The sequence below is a fragment of the Amblyraja radiata genome, chromosome 3, assembly GCF_010909765.2.
Source record: "Amblyraja radiata isolate CabotCenter1 chromosome 3, sAmbRad1.1.pri, whole genome shotgun sequence".
Classification (NCBI taxonomy): Eukaryota; Metazoa; Chordata; class Chondrichthyes; order Rajiformes; family Rajidae; genus Amblyraja; species Amblyraja radiata.
The window spans coordinates 52420390-52438762 of record NC_045958.1 but is presented as its reverse complement, the minus strand read 5'-3'; positions in this window follow the sequence as shown (position 1 = coordinate 52438762).

Below are 18373 nucleotides of genomic sequence, written 5' to 3'. Positions count from 1 at the left end.
AACTGCATTGTTTATTAAACTAAGGAGTGTTAAAGTCGTGCTTGAGAATTGCTGCTGACCCCTTTAATATGCTGACTGTGAGGATCTAAGAGCTTAGGTGGCTATTTAGATATTATCCCATTTCATCTGCTTCCACCCACTGACACTGACGTCTTTCTTGGCTGTTCACTGACAAATCTAATTATTTTGTAACGCGGGAGGTGGGAGGCAGAGGGAGGTTGTGAATAGGGAAGGAATGTTTTAGAATCAATAATCTTCCAAATGATGTTTCTCATCCTTGACCTGTTATCAACTGCACCATCATTAGGTTTTAGGACACCTTATGCTATTAACTTGAACACAAGGTTCAAGATCATTTTAGGATTATTGATAAAAGTTTAATAAAAGATGCTGTGAGAACACCACAGCAAAGGACTGATCATACAATAACCTGGATTGTTCAAATAGGCTTTCTGCAATACTTTCAGGGTAAATATGACGCCTTGTCAGAACAATCCTGAAATTAGGTCATTTAGTACAAATAACACAAGAAGAAGCTATGGTTACAAAATCATAAAAGCAGTGACTGTCCTTTTTTCCTCAGTCAACCGGTTAGAAATAGTATCTGCATTGTGCCATCTGTACAAACTAAGGATGATGAGGACTGCTATTGAAACTTGATCCTGTTTTCCGCCTGCCCTGTAGTCACAGAATATATTGAATTCTAATGCATTACTGTTGTGAGGCAAATGAAAAATTCTAAATTACTTAAAATTTAAGCTTTAAGCAACTCATTTCTGTAATACACATCTTCAAAGCGCCTGGAAATTATCGCTGAGTCCGCAGGCTTCGATGGCCTGAGACCCCGCACATGCGCACACTTCATTCTCCACTCCTATTTATAAGTTGAGACGGTCAGGAGGTTTAGTACATCTTGATGACCGTCGCAGCACTGGAGCTTCAGGAGATAATGGTGTTTCAATAGCTGGTGGGACATATATTTCTTGGTCATCAACTTCACTCGTATTGTTATTCAGATTCACAATTTTAGAATTTCTTATAGAAGTTTCCATAAGGGGTGATGGGAGTGTTGGAGGAAGTTCTCGATTAATATTATCAAAGAGTGATGGAGCTGATGGAGAAGACGGACATGGTGCAAGGTCACGAAGTGAGACAGTTGACTGATATCCATCCTGATACTTGATAGTTGCATAAGAAGGGTTGACATCAGTCAGTTCAACTTCCTCAACAAAGGGCTCATTCTTAATTGATCGGACATACCGACGAAGCGACACAGGCCCAGGGCTCGTCAACCATGATGCGCACACTTCATTTACATTTTGTGCTTTTGCAGCATGTTGTTGCTTGAGTTCATTGGAAACCAGTCTTGTGCCCACTGATAATAATTGGGGCTCAGAACACACTGCATTTATGATGGTGAAACTGTCAGCAAGTTAGTACATTTGCAGTGTTTCCTTAAGCAGGGAACATTCTCTGTATTTGCATTACGCTCTTGTGAGATAACAGTTACATGACATGCCTGCTTCACAACAGCATAACAATTTCACAGATAGTCTGCAACATGCAGTTTGCACCAACGGTTATCACATGAATGATTAATCTGATGTCCTATTTATGAATTACAGTCCCTTTACCTGAACATGCTATGTCCTTGAAGACATTTGAGTACCTATGTGGCTTAATACAGAAATCTCTAAGATGTGCTTTTCTACAAACTATGCTTCTTCTAACCTTCATCAGCAAAATCTAGTGAAAACATAAAAGAGTTCCCTAGCAGCTGTCTGGTCCATTTTAAAGAATGGCTCGATTGTAATCATGTATTGTCTTTCTGCTGACTGGCTTGCACGCAACAAAAGCTTTTCACTGTACCTCAGTACACGTGACAATAAACAAAACTGTAACTGTGACTGTAAGAATGGGTTTGTTGTCCTTTAACAGGTGTCAAACAGGTTTCCCAATGTAAGAGACTTCAGTGGAGTGCAGAGATGCTGCCAGCCGCAATCAGGAAAGCAAATGTCTGGGACTTCACACATCAATCAATCAATCAATCAATCAATCAATCAATCAGTTTTATTTATCACATTGCACATAAAGTGCAAGTGAAATTAATTTGCCGGCAGCGGTAAAATGATAAAGAACACACAAAAACACACAAAAAATTTAACACAAACATCCACCACAGCATTCATCACTGTGGTGGAAGGCACAAAATTTGGCCAGTCCTCCTCCATTTCCCCCCGTGGTCAGGACCTCAACCCTCCGCAGCCGCAGCTGCGGGAGTCCAGATGTAGACAGGTAAATGTCCAGGTAAGTCCAGAATCGGCTCTTCCCCATGCTTGTGGGCAGTTACAAATCTTGCAAAGGTAAACAGAGAGTTTGTATTGGAAGACTTGACTATAGCCATTTTTTTGCATTGTCACTTGCCAAAATCCTAAAATTCACCACTAAGCAGCAGTTTAAGAAGCAAACTCACCTCTTCATTTCATCTGTAAATATTTCATCTGCGCAGAGATTGCCGTGCTGTCATCTTGAGAGGTTGCCGGAGTTGCTTGGCATTATACTGCCCTTTCACCTTACGCCAGCAGTCATTGATCCGGTTGATCAGCACAGACAGCTAGAGGGGCTTTTGTCTGCATCCTCCACGTGGATCAATTGGGAGAAATGTTCCAAACTCTTGGTTGGCCAGAGGTGGATAGATTCCTTGCTTGTGGAAATTGGCCCATTTGCGTGGAGCACCATGCACCTACTCCATCTGGGCCAAGAACTGAAAATGTTGGAGATACTCAAAATGTCAGGGTGCATCCATGGAAAGAGCAACAGAGTTAAGATTTTGACTTCCCTAAAATGCTGAGCAAGACATGCCCAATGGGTCAGCTTAGGTGAGTCCTCCATTTCTGGTTCCCCAATGAGCAACCCCCTACGTTCTTTTGTCTATGTTCTCACTCTTATTACTCCCATTCACTCATTGATGAGAGAACCCAGTTACACTCTCTCCCCATGGGCACCCCTAGTTTTACCCTCTTTGAGACATTTCTCCCAACCCCACTTTCCCCACAGATCAACAAATTTTCCTTTCTCTCCTTCCCTGTTCTTAGTTTAGCATTTAAGAAATGATATCTAGTTTCAAACAGAGCAAATTAATTTTAATTGAGGTTAATCACTGGCAATATTAGCCCTCTGATTGTGCCCCCAGCCATTAATGAGAGATGCGTTGGGAGATTTAACAGGATGTGGATTGCTAGCATACATTAATGTCAGTGCAGGATTCAGCAGAATAATAACGAAGGCAGAAGTTTTTTTTTTAAATTACAGAGGAAGTGGTGAATTGGAAGGAGAAAGACTGGGGGAGCTGCACTAACATAAAAAAAATATCAGCAAAAATGCAGTCAAAAACCAGAGCCACACTGGAGGTTGAAGGGAAGAGGACTTGCAATCAAAAGCAAATGGACCAGATTCGTATTGACGTGGCCTGATGCCATGCTCAGCCCCACACTATTGGGGCAGCACGGCAGCACAGCGGGAATGTTGCTGCCTTACAGCGCCGAACACCTAGGTTCGATCCGGTGCTGTCTGTATGGAGTTTGTACAATCTCCTTGTGACCACGGGTTTTCTCCCACACTCCAAAGACGTACAAGTTTGTAAGTTAATTGGCTTGGTATAAGTGCAAATTGTCCCGTGTGTGTAGGATAGTGTAAATGTGCGGGTATTGCTGGTCGGTGCGGACCCAGTGGGCCGAAGGGCCTGTTTCCACACTGTATCTCTAAACTAAACTAAACTAAACTATAAGATAGACACAAAAAGCTGCGTAACTCAGCGGGACAGGCAGCATAGGAAGGAATGGGTGACGTTTCAGGTTGAGACCCTTCTTCCTTCCTATATACTATATTATTCTTACAGCTGCCCTCCTGGAGGGTACAGTCGAATGTGGGAGGGACCTTAGGCTTCAGGTGCTGGATCCGGAGGCACCTTTTTTAAACAGTCCTAAAAGCTCGTGGAGGTCTCCAGTTATCAGAGGTATCCCAGAACAGGTCATTAAAAATAAATCCAAAATGAATACATTTGCTTAAGTCACGCTTGAGTGCCAGAAACTAATGTAAAATTTAAATAATATTAAAAGGATATTCCCTGATGTAAAGCTGAGGGATTGGATGCGGTCAGGTGCCCTGGCATCTCATGTAGATTTGTGTTGCTATTTTCAGGCACAGACATGAGAAATGAGCAGTCCTTTGGACAGTCACAAGAAGGTGGTTCTCTGCAGAGGCTGTGATGGAAGAGCAGCAGCACACAGCTCACTGGGACCATTCAGCAGCTGAAGTCCCCATGTGCTTGCTGGGCTTCGCCATACAGCTTGACAGAGGTTATCAACCCTCTCTCCCCTCTCCTGTATCCACCTATCACTTGCCAGACTTTGTCCTGCCCCCACCTCTTCAGGAACTAAGGAGCAAACTAAAAATGGAGAACGTAAGGGCAAAAAGGGGCCAGGAGATAGCTCTGGCGGGAAGTATAAAAGCCAATTCCCAAAGATTTTATAAATACATAAGGGGGAAAAGGGTAACTAGAGAAAGAGTGGGACCTCTCAAGAATAAAAGCGGTCACCTCTGTGTGGAGCCACAGGAGATGGGCAAGGTCCTCAATGAGTATTTTCCTCTGTTTTTACCGAGGAGAAAGACAGTAGGATGGAGGAAATTGGAGCAGTCACTGGAAGGCACTGAGAGCAGTCAGGGTTACCGTCGAGGAAGTACTGAAGGTACTGTCGTGTTTGAAGGTAGACAAATCTCCGGGGCCTGATCAGATATATCCAAGGACATTGCGGGAAACTAGAGAGGAAATTTATGAGTCATCTTTAAATATAGGAGAGGTGCCAGAGGATTGGAGGGTGGCAAATATTGTGCCTCTTTTCAAGAAGGGCTACAGGGAAAATGCTGGGAACTATAGGCCAGTAAGCTTAACATCTGTACTTGGTAAGTTACTGGAGAGTATTCTGAGGGATAGGATATACAGGCATTTGGATGGGCAAGGCTGATTAGGGACAGTCAGCATGGTTTTGTACGTGGGAGGCTGTGTCTCACAAATCTGATGGATTTTATTGAAGGCGTGAGAAAAAAGGTTGATGCGGGCACTGTCGGTGTTGTGTACATGGACTTTAGTAAGGCGTTCAACAAGGTGCCGCATGGTAGGCTGCTCTGGAAGGTTAGATCTCATGGGATCCAAGGAGAGATAGCTGAATGGATAGCAAATTTGCTCCATGGAAGGAAGCTGTGGGTGACGGTGGAAGGTTGCTTCACAGACTGGAGGCCTGTGACTAGAGGTATTCCACAGGGTTCGGTGTTGGGCCCGGTACTGTTTGTCATCTACATCAATGATTTGGATGAGAACATACAGGGCAAGTAAGATGGATGAAGGGGTGCCAGTGGATGTAGTGTATCTAGACTTTCAGAAAGCCTTTGATAAGATCCCGCACGGGAGACTGGTGACTAAAATTAGAGAGAGAGAGAGAGAGAGAGAGAGAGAGAGAAAGAGTGAGTGAGAGAGAAAGAGAGAGAGAGAGTGTGTTTGTCTCTGTGTGTTGTAGATCTAAATTTAATCCAAAACAATTTGCAGAAGAGGAATGCAATATGAATGCTAATGAGATTTTTGAGCTCCTATTATTAATCCTGATACTAATGAGGGTATTGTCATAATATGAACCACAGAAGTGTTTCTATATATGGATCATAAGGGAATTTTGCAACTGATCAGCAATTGATTTTAATTCGTTGCTTACAAAGCTTTGATCTGCACCTCATAATTATCATCATATTGGAACAATTTTACATGAAATGGTGAAAATGAAAGGTGTGTTGTACTCTTGTAAAGGTAAACAACTGTAATCAGAATTTTATTGTGTTGTTTTGCTAAATGATTAGAATTTCAATGGATTTCCAATTTGAATGTTAAAAATAGAAGCTAAATCCCAAGACTACAAAAGTTAAACCTCTTATTGTTTGACTGATCTGTGCAGAAATAAATTGGTGCCCCAGGGGAGAGTGATTTGTAAAAGCTGCTTTCCTGTGACTAAAAATGGTTAGAGCTAGAGTAGGAAGCATTCTGCTTCAATGAGTGAATTTAATGAGATAGACCACAGATCCGGCCAAACTCATTTAGTTGTGCGGCCTTGAATTAGAATGTATTTGGTTCACTGTCTCCAGGCACAATGGATAACACACAGATAGACATTCAGTATGTTGACTGAACGTTGGAACGTTCCGTGTGACATTGATGCATCATAAAAGTGGCCTGTATCCTTCACGGAACTGGGTCAATATTTGGAGAAAGACAATAGATGTGGACGGGAGGCCATTTGTCCTATTGTGCTTGTGCCAGACAAACAATATAGTACAGCACAGGAACTTCAGCCCACATCATGTGATGCAGCGGTACCATAAGGATTGCTGATTTCAGTTCATGACGTGGATAGATCTACATCTCCGAATATAGATTTGAAAAATTCTCTTTTAAGGGGCCTTTTCTTCTATTTCTACTTTCCACCTTTTCTTTTTTATTTTATTTTTTTATTTTTATTTTTTATATCCACACTTCACATTTTTCTACTCTCTACCATCTATTTTTCCACTCTTTCCCCTTTCTATTGTTTTCTTTTTTTTCTTGTCTTGCCTACTCATAACATAAAACTAGAGGTTGTACATAGAATGGATTACGGTATGACATAGTTGGCACCTAAAATTAGGTGCCACTGTATTGTTTTGTATTGTATTAACTTCTAATAAAATAAACAAAATAAAAAAAAAAAGGAACTTCAGCCCACAATGTTCATGTCAAACATGATGCCAAGATAAATCCCTCCCATTTGCCTACACGTGACCCATATCCTTCCATTTCCTGCACAGACATGTGCCTTTCTGAACGCTTCTTAAACACCACTGTCACCTTCGCCTCCATCACCACCCCTGGCAGCACGTTCCTGGCACCAACCATCCTCTGTGTTAAAAACTTGTCCTACACATCTCCTTTAAACTTTGTTCCTCTCACCTTAAAAGAGACGAAGACCTATGTAGACTATTCCCACATCCTGCTTTCTGTCCAAGTTTCTAAATAGGATGAAGGTCCTCGTCTCCATGACCTTTTAGGCAGAGCGTTCCTGACCTCCATCGCAATTTTGCTGAATTATTGCATTTAATGTCCCCTCTTGTTGGTCATATGTTAGTCGTATTCAATATTGCATTCTCCTTTCTTTGCATCGAGCCCCTCTTTCACTTATGAAAGTGAATGCAAAGCATTTATTTAGAACTGCACCCAATTCCTCTGACTTTACTCAGATTACCTTTACGCTATCTGCTGTTCTTTTGTAATTCCCTCTCCCTTTAGATAATTTTTTAAATATTAGGTTTCCGTTGCTGATGCCAGCTTGTGCTTTTGTTTCATGCATTGTGGTTTTACAATTTCCTTTAATTTGGTGTTGTAAGATCTACAAGCGTACACAAAAAAAACACAAAATAATTGTGGATAGGAAACCATTGCCACGAATTCCCATATATAGAATATATATCACTGAAAATGATAATCAGCTCAACTGGTCTCAACCCCCCTCCCCTCCCCTGTACTTCAAATAATCTTGTCAAAAAGTCTATTGTTTTCTCCCCATTTATTTATTTAATTTCCTATATTATTAAAGCTTTATTTCAGACACAGGTCCATATAACACATCAAACAGTACAAAGAATTACAAAGATACATAAAAAAATTGCATATTAGCCTAAAATATATATAAGCTATTGCACCAATGCCGTCTTAGCCTAGAATATATATATAATAATCAACATTGACAGGTTGGAAAAGGGTTTTATATGCTGGGATATGGAATATTTAAACAAGGTGAAGGGAGCAAATTTTAAAGTAGATGTGCGAGGCACATATTTTTACAGAGTAGTGGGGGGGAATTGGAACGTGCTCCCAAGTGTGGTGGTGGACGTCAGATACGATAGTGGCCTTTTACAGGCTTTTAGATAGACGCATGGTTAGAACATAGAAACATAGAAAAATAAGTGCCCATTCGGCCCTTCGAGTCAGCACTGCCATTCAATATGATCATGGCTGATCATCTAAAATCAGTACTCCTTTCTGGCTTTTTCCCCATATCCCTTGATTCTTTTGGCCTAAGAGCTAAATCGAACTCTCTCTTGAAAACATCCAGTGAATTGGCCTCCACTGCCTCCTGCAGAAGAGAATTCCACAGATTCACAACTCTCTGGGTGAAAACGTTTTTCCTCATCTCAGTCCTAAATGGCCTATCCCTTATTCTTAAACTGTGACCCCTGGTTCTGGTCTCCCCCAACATTGGGAACATTTTTCCTTTCATCTATTTGCGGCACTGAGGCGCAATGGTAGAGTTGCTGCCTTGCAGCGAATGCAGCGCCACAGACACGGGTTCGATCTGTACGGAGTTTGTACACACTCCCCGTGACCTGCGTGGGTTTTCTCTGTGATCTTCGGTTTCCTCCCACACTCCAAAGACGTACAGGTATGCAGGTTAATTGGCTTGGTAAATGTGTGTGTGTAGGATAGTGTAAATATGGGGGGATTGCAGGTCAGCGCGGACCCGGTGGGCCGAAGGGCTTGTTTCTGCTCTGTATCTCCAAACTAAACAATCCTTTCAGAATTTTATATATTCCTAAATAAGATTCCCTCTCATCCTTCTTGCTATTGAGGGAGTGCAGCGTAGGTTCATTCCCGGGATGGCGGGACTGTCATATGTTGATAGAATGGAGTGGCTGGGCTTGTATACTCTGGAATTTAGAAGGATGAGAGGGTATCTTATATAAGAATATTAAGGGATTGAAGATGCAGGAAACATGTTTCCGATGTTGGGGGAGTCCAGGACCAGGGGCCACAGTTTAAGAATAAGGGGTAGACCATTTAGAATGGAGATGAGGAAAAACAATTTGACCCAGAGAGTTGTGAATCTGTGGAATTCTCTGCCTCAGAAGGCAGTGGAGGCCAATTTTCTGGATGCTTTCAAAAGAAAGTTAGATAGAGCTCTTGAAGATAGCGGAGTCAGGTGATATGGTGAGAAGGCAATAGACAATAGGTGCAGGAGTAGGCCATTCGGCCCTTCGAGCCAGCACCGCCATTCAATGTGATCATGGCTGATCATCCCCAATCAGTACCCCGTTCCTGCCTTCTCCCCATATCCTGCCATCTCCCCATGACTACTATCTTTAAGTGCCCTATCTAGCTCTCTCTTGAAAGTATCCAGAGAACCGGCCTCAACCACCCTCAGAGACAGAGAATTCCATAGACTCACAACTCTCTGTGTGAAAAAGGCAGGAACGGGGTACTGAATGTGAAGGATCAGCCATGATCATAGTGAATGGCGGTGCTGGCTCGAATGGCCTACTCCTGCACCTATTGTCTATTCTAAATTCCAGTGAATACAAACCCAGTCGACCCATTCTTTCATCATGTCTTTCCTGCAATCCCAGGAATTAACCTGGTGAATTTACGCTGTACTCCCTCAATAGCAATAAAGTCCTTCCTCAAATTAGGAAACCTGGGTGCTCCGCCCACAAGTAACAGCTGATCCAGACTCCAAAGTCTGATCCATTCACCACCGACTTCCCCAGTGACATATGTTGCCAGTGAGTACACAGGATGTACAGAATATTTGGACGTATGTAGCCTTATGTTTTGTATTCTAAATCTTAACCTTTCCAAATCATTTTCCCTTCTTAAATGCAAAACGAGAAATATTGCCCCATCTCCCTTATCTTCACCACAAGGTGTGGGCAATTGTACAAAGGCCCAGCAAAATACACAAAACATCCCCTTTCTCAAATCAGATTAAATCAGTGAAATACTTGCACAAGAATGATTTTTTATATCAGATACAATTCAATTTATCTGCAGCTATTCAATTTCCTTCCAGTCAATTTTGATGAAAAATTGCCTTTTGTGGACTTGCTATTTTTGATTTTTAATCAACAAGGAGGAAGCTGCTGAAGCGGCTTAAAGGTCTTATTTCATTTTTCCTGATTTACTTTTTTAAATGTTATTTCCATCGCTTGGGTGAACTGTGGTTTTAAATTACCTTGTTCCTATCAGCTAGACATCGTGCAGCTGGAGATTTACTCCTGGTAGCCAGAGATCAGAACGGCACTGTTGATTCATTCATGGCGCTGCAGTCAATGAATAGACAGGGTTGCAGGTTCACACCAAAGAATCTGGATGAACTTTAAGCATGGAGTGGGAGCATCCCTAAAGTAGTGCTGGAATAAAACAAATAGTGCTGGGGGCAAGGCATGGGAACTCCAAAAAGCATGTTTTCTTATACAAGCAGGAATATAGACAGAGAAGATATAGTGACTCAGCAAAGAATAAAGTTGGATAGGACATAGAATATAGAGCATGAACTGGTCTATGTTCTTGCCCATGCCGAACTGGATGCCGACCAAATCCTATCTCCCTGCACATAGAGTCATAGCGTGGAAACAAGCCCTTTGGCCCAACATGCCCCATCTAAACTAGTCCCACCTGCCTGCATTTGGCTCATATCCCTCTAAAACTACCCTATCCACATATCTGTCTAAATGTGTCTTAAATGTTGCCCTAGTTCCTGCCTTAGCTAACTCCTCTGGTAGCTTGTTCCATACACCCACCACCCTTTGTGTGAAAACGTTACCCCTCAGGTTCCCAATAAATCTTTCCCCCCTCCACTTAAACCCATGTTCTTTGGTTCTCGATTCCCCTACTCTGGTTTACCTGATCTATTCCTCTCATGATTTTGTACACCATTATAAGATCACCCCTCATCCGGGGTGGAAGATTGCAACCTTCACGTGGTCCGCCCTGTTTCGACTAATGCAATCAACTCGACGTGCACAAACGGAAGATCAAATAGAACAAGTTGTCCAACAACTTTAGGCTGTGCACGCCACACGAAAGAAGACCCCTCATCCACCTGCGCTCCAAGGAATAAAGCCGTAGCCTGCTCAACATCTCCCTATAGCTCAGTCCCACGAGTCCTGGCAACATCCTGGTAAATCTCTTTAAATTTTGATGAAACATCCTGGTAAATCCTTTCAAGCTTGACATCTTTCCTATAACATGTTGACTAAAACTGAACACAATACTCTAAATGTGGCCTCATCAATGTCTTATATAACTGCAAAATGACCTCCAAACTTCTATACTCATATCCCATATCCTTCTATTCCCTTGTAAGTTGAAAATCAAGGAGAATGCAGATTAAAATGATCATGATTTTGAACCTGAGGAACTTTTAATTCTAATGTGTTCATTACAGTTACCCCCAGTGTCACAAAGGGAATATTATATATTTTGGCACAGACATTGTGGCCAAAGGGCCTGTTCCTGCACTGTACTGTTCTATATTCTATGTAAACTACCTGCTGTGCATGTGCATAGATTGTATTTATGTATAGTATAATTTGATTTGTGTATGAAGGAAATGCAGGTTTAAACCAAAGATAGACACAAAATGCTGGAGCCACTCAGCAGGACAGGCAGCATCACTGGAGAGAAGGAACGGGCGACGTTTCGGGTCGAGACCCATCCTCGGACTGAGGAAGGAACTCAGGAACTCTCAGCTGTTCCCAATGTTGGGCGAGTCCCGAACCAAGGGCCACAGTCTTAGAATAAAGGGGAGGCCATTTAAGACTGAGGCGAGAAAAAACTTTTTCACCCAGAGAGTTGTGAATTTGTGGAATTCCCTGCCACAGAGGGCAGTGGAGGCCAAGTCACTGGATGGATTTAAGAGAGAGTTAGATAGAGCTCTAAGGGCTAGTGGAATCAAGGGATATGGGGAGAACGCAGGCACGAGTTATTGATTGGAGACGATCAGCCATGGCGGTGCTGGATCGAAGGGCCGAATGGCCTCCTCCTGTCCCTATGTCTATGATCTTTTGTTTGAATTTATTTGAAATTGTATTATTTGATTTGACGATAGCACGCAAACAAAAGGTTTTCACTGTATCTTGGTATGCGTGACAATAATAAACCAATAGCATTCAACTTGGACATGACATCACGACCGCCACTCCTAACCTCTTCACTCATTCAGAGGGGCCGTGGTTTTCGCCCGACAAGTAGTTCAGATACAAAGAAATTGCAATGTATTGGAAAGAATAAAGCAATTGTCATGCCTTGTTCTAGTTCTGTGACACTCATCCCTGCCGCATCTCAGTTAGGAACTCTCAGGTGTGCCTTTATTATCCAAGTGCCTTGATTATTGTATTATTTTGCTAATCACCCAGGTTACACAACAGCAACAATTGAATACAACTAACATTATTGTTCATCTTTGAAACTGGATCAGCATCCCAATGATATTAAAATTCATAACCACGATTCTCACTCTGTATTCATAGTCCAGGACCTCTGCACTACATCAATGGTCCTTTATTGTCACATGTATTATTTAAGGTACAGTGAAATGTGATTTACCACAGTCATACCAGAAAAAAAAGCCACAAGGCACACAACTACATAAAAGTTAACATAACATCCACCGCAGCAGGTTCCAGATTTTAATCACAACAAATTCAGTGAACCCCTCAGCTACCTATGATTCAAGCTTCCAAATCCTTTCTTGTAACAAAATATAAACAGATATCAAGGATTTGGATCATTGAATGGAGAACATTGGTTTACAAATATCAATTTTTATTATTGTAAAATACAGGAAAATCATTATTAAGGGAACAATTCTCATGCCATCTGCACATCAGCGATTTCTGTCTGCAATGGCTGGTCTAGAGAACTCGAATAGACTGGAGCTGACATGCATCACGGACCAAGTTAGTCTCTCTATCTTCCTCCCCCCCCACCAAAGGTGAAGTTCACATAAACTTGCTCGAAGCATATTCAATAAGCATGCGCTTTTATTCTAATCTACAAAACAAAAGTTAACTATGAAATTTTAAAACTAGCTGTTCTGCTTAGTCAAAATAAAAAGGCTATTTATTAAATCAATCACTGAGCTAGTCTCAAATGAACTGTTTATCTTATCTGTATTACTGGTGACCTTGCAGGTGGCCCCATAATTTACAGGTTCTTCTAATTGACCAAAGCATTTTCCCAAACATCTATTTGTTTTTCTAAATGAGCTTGCTTGCTGGGCTTATGGTGCTTTTAGCTGATAACTACATTTTAGCTGAAAAGCCTGTTTAACCTGTACATTACACATACTGAAACGTCTGTATTTATTTCCTTTAAAATGTTTCCGTCCAACCCAATTATTGTCTCTTTGGAATTGAGTGTCAAAGTTTAATAATATTCCCAAGGCATTTTGTTGCATTAAAATGCACTATTTTAATGTAGTTTACATTGAATGCATGCTGTTTTATTGCAAACGTATGATGATTTCCAAACCGCAAGTGAAAAAAGCTTGGACAAAAAGTTGATTCTTAATTTTGAACAATTCAATTTATAATGCCAATTCAAAAGCTTCTTAAATATCGCAATCTGCCTCAATCATGGACCCTGGCAGTGCGTTCCAGGCACTCGCCACCCGGTGTAAAAAAAAGTTGCCTCCCATACCTCCTTTAAACTTTGACCTCTCACTTTAAAGTTATGGGGCCTCTTGTGTTAGATTTTTCCATCCTGGGGAAAAGGTTCTGGCTCAGCTGTATTTATGCCTATTGCAATTATATTTATTGCAATTATATTTTAAGGCAGAGATAGATACTTCATTAGTGGGGGAGGGGGGGGGGGGGGGGGGAGAGATCAGCTATGATTGAATTGCAGAGTAGATGATGGGCTGAATGGCCTAATTCTACTCCTAAAACAAGACCTTGTTGAGCAGATTTCAAAAATGTTTGCAGAGTCAATTTACAAGCCTTCCTACTACTCATTCAGCACCCGTTATTCAGTTCATTGAACAACTAAAGACAAGAATTCCTTCTGGCTGCATTATGGTTCACTTTGTTACAATCCTGCTCAAATCAAAAGTTCTGGTTTTAAGGGAGTCCACAAACTCAAATGCAAAGGATTAGGCCATCTCATCTCTTTTAAGTGAAATATTAAAGCAAAGTGCTGCCTGGCCTTTCAGGTGAATGTAAAGGTCAGTATTTCATTGCTATTATAGGACCTGGTGATAATGTAATTTAACCTTTGAATTTTATTTTTATAACCGCGATTACATTTCAAAACACTTCATTTGTTTTAAAGTACTTCTGGACCTCATGGGAATTGAAAGACACTGGAAAAACATTGACAGTCGTTTTAATACCTAGGCAATTAGTTGTTTGTAAGGTAAGAACACCTACATTACACTTACCTTTCAGCCTTCCAAATCAATGGGTTCAGCTGCATTTAAAGACATCTCCGTTATGAACCACTAGAGGGTACAGTTCTCAAAAAATAACCAAGCTAACCTCTCTACAGCCAAACTTTTGATAATGATCCCAATGTCAATAAGTTTTAAAAGTTCCATTCTGCAATTTGTACACTTCTCAAACCATCATGTTCTCAAATTAGACCCCTCCCAAATTCCCTGGTCCCAACATGCAGACATCCGTCCTCCTTGAGAAAATAAACTGTTAATCTTTAATCTGCAGTGTGGCAAGTATATTTAAAGTTAAAGTATTCTGTAACTTGCTAACAACGTATTCCTTTGACCAGCTGATTGCCTTTCAGAAGCTGTGGCAATAAAATCTCTAGTTGAGTCTGCCCAATATTTGTAGATAAGATTTCTGGCTCGTGCTGGCTCGAAGTGCCAAAAGGGAAAAAAGTTGTTCGGCACGGACTTGTAGGGCCGAGATGGCCTGTTTCCGTGCTGTAATGTTGTATGGTTATATGGCCTACTCCTGTACCTATTGTCTATTACCACTAATAAAATGACTAAACTATTGTAACTTTTGCAACATGATCTTGATAGTCACTGCCACAAATGTGATATGTGAATCGTCTGTCCAAATACCTATATAAATATACAACTAAAACTCTCATCTTGTTTGTTTCTATGACTGTGTACGTGTCTGCGATCTCCGATTCGGTGATGTCGTCAAATTACGCCAAAACTGTACATAACGCTGCAATTTTTGGCCCACCTTACTCACCATTGTCACGTGGTGTGGTGTATCAAAGTTTTGTTCCGATTGATGGTGTATTTTACAGGTTATTGACATTTAAATTTTTTACAAATCCCCACTTTGAAAATTTTTCATCCATCTGCCCGACAGTTAGCAGCGTATGACATCACAATGGGATATGACGTCACAATGGGATCTCATTGACATAAACTGCCTGTCAGCAGCGTTCCACCCCACAATGAGATCTCATTTACATTTTAAAAAATCTGTTTTAAAATACAGCAGCTTCCACCTCACAATGACATCAAGGGGAAAGGGAGGGAGGAGGAGAAGGGAAAAAAGAGGGAGGGTGAAGAGGGGGAGGAAGTGCTGGGGATGAGGGGGAATGGAGGAGGATAGGGATAGGAAGAGGGATGACGAGGCGTACTTGGGGAGGGTTGCCGTGAATTGCTCCACAACGGGGGATCTCTGGTGTCATAGCGGGTACCTGTCAGCCGCATGGGGGAGCAGGGAGATAGAGGGAGAGGAGGGAGTTATGGAGGGGAGTGACAGGGTAGGGGAAAGGAGAGGGAGAGGATGGGGAGGGGAGAAGGGTAAGAAGAGGGAGGGTCAAGAGGGGAGGGAGTTCCGGGGGAATAGGGGTAAGAGGGATGGCGAGGCGCAGTTGGGAGGGGGTTGCCGTGACTCGAGTCACAACGGGAACCAGTCAGCCACGCCTGCACAGTTGGGGGATTTGGGCGAGTGGTGGAATATTGCGTTCGGGGACCAGCCCTTCCATGTGACAGGACCCAACGAGTCCCACTTGGTCTAGTGAAATCTAAAATGTCATTAGCGAGCGGTCCAAAATGTCTGCTATGTAAAAGCAATGGGTCAGAGCTCATTGGGGAAATGCAGAAGTATTCTGTGAATCTGCCAGCATTTCCTCAATTGTCAGAACACAAGGCCAGGACTGAGAGTCATCGTGGAGCCAAGCAGTCAAGCACAGACTTGCAGGCCCAAATTATTCTGGGCAATCTTCTTGTAAATTTGCAAACTAGAACAGAAACCCCATTCATTTTAATGGAAGGGAACAGCGTCATGGAGGGATAGCAGATAAAGGTATTATGCTTGCATTTATAATGCAGGAATTGAAAAGAAAACACAATTTCAAACTGTTTGAATAGCAGGAATTGTGTTTTGAGGGGAAGCTGCAAAAGGTACACCTGCCTGGCATGTCAAAGAACATGGATGGGATACTGTTGGCAGAAAATTCTTGGCAAGTAAGCTTTTACAAAGCCTTGCTATGGACCACATTTTAAATTTAAAGTGACCACACCTTTCTGGCACTAGCTCACTTTATAGTCAAATTGCCCTGCATCATTAAAGGATCACCTTGAACTGTATATAGTTAACACAAACCCAGTATCAGGTAGACAAAAATTGGAATGTTCAATTTTATACAATTACAAAATATTCTATAAAATGAACATAAGAGTATATTAACATAAATTACCCCATACCACGATTTCCCTGGACATGCATAGCACACTAGTTGTGGCCTGTTCCCGCATATAAATGCTATCCTTGGGAGGGTACAAAACCAGTCTAATGTTGCAGATTTTGGTCTGGTCCAAGTGGCAAGAGAGAAGAGAGAAAAAAAATGTGCTTGATAAAAATATTTCCAAGAGATGTTGTGGATATCTTAGTCCTTAATCCAGCGCAACCTTGATCTTGAAAGAATTGTTTGAATCTGCTCAAACCAGTGCCAGAGATTGAAGAAGCTTTAACCAATGGCTACTTGCTGACTAGGAGACAAGGGGATCATTGAGACTGAAACAGCGGGTGCAGCAAAATTGTACTCTTTCAATCCCTTCACAAATGACTGTATCAAACACCTCAAGGTTAGATTTAAGGCTAAATCTCAAATTTTGGTAGAACGGGAAACACCAGATCCACACCCAGTCTGATCATTTCCACAATTAGCTGCTTTTGCATTTAAAAAAAATCTGGGATAAATAGCAGTGGATCCTCTCACATTCAAGCTATTTATTTTTTACCATCGCAGCCAATTCTATGAGTGGTTAGGCGGAACCAGTTTAGTGGGAAAGGTTTCCAGTTCTACCATAATTGAAAATTTAACCTTTAAAATCTAAAGGTTTTTAATGCAGTTATGTGAAAGGATTGGAGGTACAGTTTTGTTGCACCTTCAGTGGCTCAGTCCCATTTCAAATAGCCACTACATATCAGCTAAAAAAAATTTAAAAAATCATGATTCCAGATGGCCTGTCCAAGCAAGTTTAACAGAGCACATTTACTTTATTGTTTGCGGTCTTAAGGGGCTGTACCACTGCGGCGACCTAATTGGCGAGTGAAAAAAAAAAGTAATGTGGAAGACCTCCTTTGACTATGTAGAAGACTAACTTCGACTACCCTTGATTACCTACAATAACATGCTGACCTAGGTCATACTACTTTGACTAAACCTACAAGTAAAAACAAATATCGATTTTTTCCATGGCGACCTTTAACTTGCTGAGTTGCATGTTGAAAAATACGGCGTGACCTAGCTGAGGCCTCAAGTACGCAGGGACTGCGCTCGAGCATGAAGGAGAGTCACAAAGGCCTCCTTGGACCTCGTGTCGACCATGCTGCGAGTACAAGTCGAGGACAAAAACTCGCCAGAACTCACGGATTAATGGGACAGCCTCTTTAAAGTTCAGCAAATGTGCAAAGCAGATGCCTGCCCTCCTGCCGCTCCATTACAAAAGGCTAATTTTTCTAAACATTATCCAACGGCTACTTACCGACCTTGTGCAATATATTAGAATCCCTTCCCAGGGTGAAGGATATCCACCATCTTTGAATTTATAGTTTTAGTTAGGCACTTCAGACAAGCACCAAAAATCCACTACTGAACCAGTGTTAATGCATGTCACTTTAAAATGCAAATAAGCAGCAGGCAAAGATTCAACACTCCAATTACAGAATAGGTGTCTAATTTTTGATTTAGCAAATCAGCATGATTAAACAATACTGCCCAATTGGCAGAAAGATGGAGATAGAGATTAAATGGAACAGCATTGCTAGCGTACAGACTTAGAGTAAGAAAGTTGATGCTAGTTTAAATGAATGTTGGAACATCTAAGACTAAGAAACAGCACAATTTGAATAATCCTTCACAGGATGACAACTGAACCAAAGCTGGAACCTGGTGTGACAATCTCCATGCAATTAGTTAAACAAAAGCTGCAAGCACAAAACCAGTGTAATGACAGGCAAAGGCATTTAAAGCTTTGGGGTAAAGTTTTGAATAGTTGATCTTAAATTGGGGTTTCATGAGAATAGA